Below are 3,669 nucleotides of genomic sequence, written 5' to 3'. Positions count from 1 at the left end.
CGAGTGACAAAAGTATGTACGGAGACTGGTTGCTGTGGTAACACAAACCCCACGCTAATTGTGGTCTCCGGTTTTGGCTGTGCATGACAACAGAAGTGATGGGAAAGTTGTTTTTTTTCTTTTTTAATAAACTGTGAATTAAACCTGGTAAGGGTAAACTGTAGCAGTGACACATTATAAAAGTTGTTTAAGCAATTACTGTGGAGACATGCTGACTTCAACCATTGCAATACACTATAAATAAACTAAAATAGCTGGTGAACCCAATTAAAAACTAAGCACCATAGCTACAGAAGGATTATAATTAGGATTATATTATACATTCATAATAAATGTGGATATTTATATTGTGATTCATACCTACATTATTATATTCAAATTCATACTGCTATATTTATTTTATGAAATATTTATTGTGTATCCCATATTATGTCATTTAATTTCACAGATATAAACCAACCTAGTGCCTTATTATTTTTCAGAGAAAAACCAACACATCTCAAAACACTATTTTAGGTACTACATAGACTTTATTGAGTATTATTTAAAACTGGGAATTTATTGATATTGAAAGAAATTATGCACAGAGCATTTGAGTATTTCTGAAAAAACAGAAGTAGTTCTAAGCCCTGTGTGCAGGAAAGGAGATGGCTACTAAGTGACTGACACAAGATGAATACCAATAACATCAGCAGCATAACATCCAGTGACCCCGTTTTAAGCCAGTGTTCAGTGATTGCTTAAATGGAGATGCCTGCTACCTAAAAGCGAGAGAGCATTGTACTCCTGCCTGACAATATTCAAGACAGGAGTTGATTAACAGCATGGCATAAGCAGAGAACTGTACAGAGTAAATATGAAATGTGCATGCAGCCGTACCAGTTTCTGCAGAGATCCAGAGGCCTCAAGTTAAGCAGAAACTGCACTTTAGTGAACTTCATGGTAACACATAGGTGCTGTAAGGAAGGGCATCAATGTTTTGGAAAATGGATCTATTTTATCTGCTCCAGTGCTGCTGGAAGCATCAGCTTTTGAAGGAGGCATAATGGCCTCTATGGATCAGGATGTCAAATCCAAGGCATCCTTCCCCAACAATTGACAAAAGATTATATTAGTTAAATAGAGGATAAAAATTGGACCAATGGCCTGTGCTACTTTCTCCCCAAAACTTCAACCTGTTTTCCATTATCTCTGATGTAAACCTATGGCTAATGCCTCTGTGTCCACATTCTACACTCCAGTACCAGTGACCTGACTCAAGACTCCTCCATGTCTCTGTAGTGGCAAAATTGAGGTTAGAGAATTACATTTGTTAGTGCCTGTTACTGGAGTCAACTCAAAAAAGTGGTCGTCGAGTTCCATTCAAACATTCTGTACATTTGATTGATTTGCTATATGACAACTGTTTTGAATGCTGAACAGTGAATGACACAAGTTTAAAACAGTTTTAGACAGATTTGTGGAGGACAGGAAGATCTCTCCCTAGCCATATAGGCTACTCCAGAAAGGTTTTTCAAAAGAAACACATCCCTAGACTACTTGCCTAAATTAGAAAAACAAAACAAGAACTTGAATGCCAGAAAGAGGCATACATCAGACTGTGTGAATTCCTTAAAATACTTATAATATGCAAATGACCAATTCATTTTTTGTATGGTAAATTGCTATGAGACTCCATTGTCTGCTTTGTTGCTGCATAGAGAGGTGCAGGAAGAGAAAACTTACCCCAGAAATAAATCTGCAGCAGAGTCCAACTAAGTCCAACTACTTCAGCCAATGGATCAGAAAGGGGCTAGACCTGCATTCTGAGCAAAGCTAGGGGAGCACTAAGCGCTTAAAAACCCAAATCCCATACATCACCAGCCATCCATTTAAGAGAAGCCTCTTTATGACCTTCTCAAGCTATCCATTCCCCATCCCTGACAGAAAAGGGAGCATGAACTCAGAAGTTTCATGGTACATTAACCTAAGTTTTCTGTAATCTGATTTCCCTGGCTTATCCTACAGTTAAAGGAGGAAAAAAACCAAAACAAAACAGAAAAAATGGTTTGAGGTATTGGGTTACAGAGTTTTTGAACTTTGCTGGCATTGCCCAAGAACCCTGGACTTAAATGGATTTTCTCACAGACCTTTTTGCAAATGGGCCTTCACAAATATACAGAATATACACAAAGACTAGGGGGAGCAGTGAGGGTGGGGGAGGACAAAAAAAGCATCTAAAGTGGCCAGATAAATCAACTTCTACTAAGGATTCATGCCAAAACTTAATGCTCTCTCAATCACATGCAACCTTAAGCCAACAATGAAAGTCGGGAGGCTCTGGCAAGGGAAGACATCCCTAGTCAAGAAGGCTGTTTAAGCTCGTACAGCTATTTCTCGCTTAACATTGTAGTTATGTTCTTGAAAAATGCAACTTTAAGTGAAACTATGTTAAGCGAATCCAGTTACATCACAGTAGTCACCTACTGGCAGGCAGCGGCCAAACAACATTATAATTGAACACTGCGCGGCTTTAAATGAGTATGTTCTCTAATAGATCAGCGATGCAATAACAAAATGTTAACCAGGACGACATTAAGTTAGGAGAACCTGTAGTTAGTTTGTAGTGTACATTTTAATCTCAGTGAAGTCAACAGGACATAATTATAACCTTAACTTAAGCAAGTGTTTAAAAGGCTTTCCTTTGGCCACATTTCAGATGATTTGTGCCCTTCATAACATATCCTAATGGAAGAAGAGTCTGTTTCCCTTGGTCAGGGAAGGAGTTGACACCCTAGGGCCTTTCTGTGAGTCCTCTGCTTTTTAATCAAGGCTGAGTGTGGGATTAATGGGGAGTGTTCTAACAACAGTGAATTGCCTAGTGGTGGTCGTTTAGGGTCACAGTAATGCCCACTGAAGTCTAACGGAAGGTTCTTCTAGACTTCAATGAGTTGTATTAAGACCATAAACTGTGGGTGCCGGTCTACACTGCCTTTGGACTACACCAGGGAGTGCTATAGTACTGCAGTGAAACACAGCATACCACATTTACCCAAATCTAAGATGACCCTGAATGTAAGCTGAACTAACAATTAGATTCTAAACACGGAAAAATCTATAAACGTGCTGTTTCCATGTATAAAATTTAATTACCGGAGGGTGGTCTTTAATTCATTCCCTCCAGTGCTGCAGGGGGGCAGGCAGTGGGGTGACAGGTGGTGTGGGGAGGTCAAGTAGCTTGCCCAGAAGCTTGTGCCTGCCCCCTGCCTGTTCCCTACTCCCTGCAGCCTTGGGCTCCCCTTCCCCCTCTCTGCCTCTGGCTCCCCCTCCTGCCTGTCCTCCCAGCCTCTGCTCCCTCCACACCCCCAGTCTCTTCTCCCTCCTTCCCCACCTTACTCTTTCTCCACTCTGGCAGGCTTTATCCTTATCCTAGTCAGGGCCATGGAGCACGGCCCCAGCCCAGCCCCCGTAGCAGTGGTATGCAGCCCACAAGCTGCTATGAGGCCGGGTTGGGGTTGTGCTCAGAGCCCGAGGTTAGAATGGACACAGAGCTTGCTGGCATGGAGCAACAGTAAGGGGGGAAAGACGAGGGGCAGGTGGGGGAGAAGAGGCTGCATGGTGGGGGTAAGGGGGGAAAGAGGCTGCAAGGCAATGGGGGGGGGGAACAGGGGGGGGGGGGGGGGGGGGGAG

The sequence above is a fragment of the Alligator sinensis genome, unplaced genomic scaffold (genome assembly GCF_000455745.1).
Source record: "Alligator sinensis unplaced genomic scaffold, ASM45574v1 scaffold347_1, whole genome shotgun sequence".
NCBI lineage: Eukaryota > Metazoa > Chordata > Crocodylia > Alligatoridae > Alligator > Alligator sinensis.
This window is presented reverse-complemented; position numbering follows the sequence as displayed.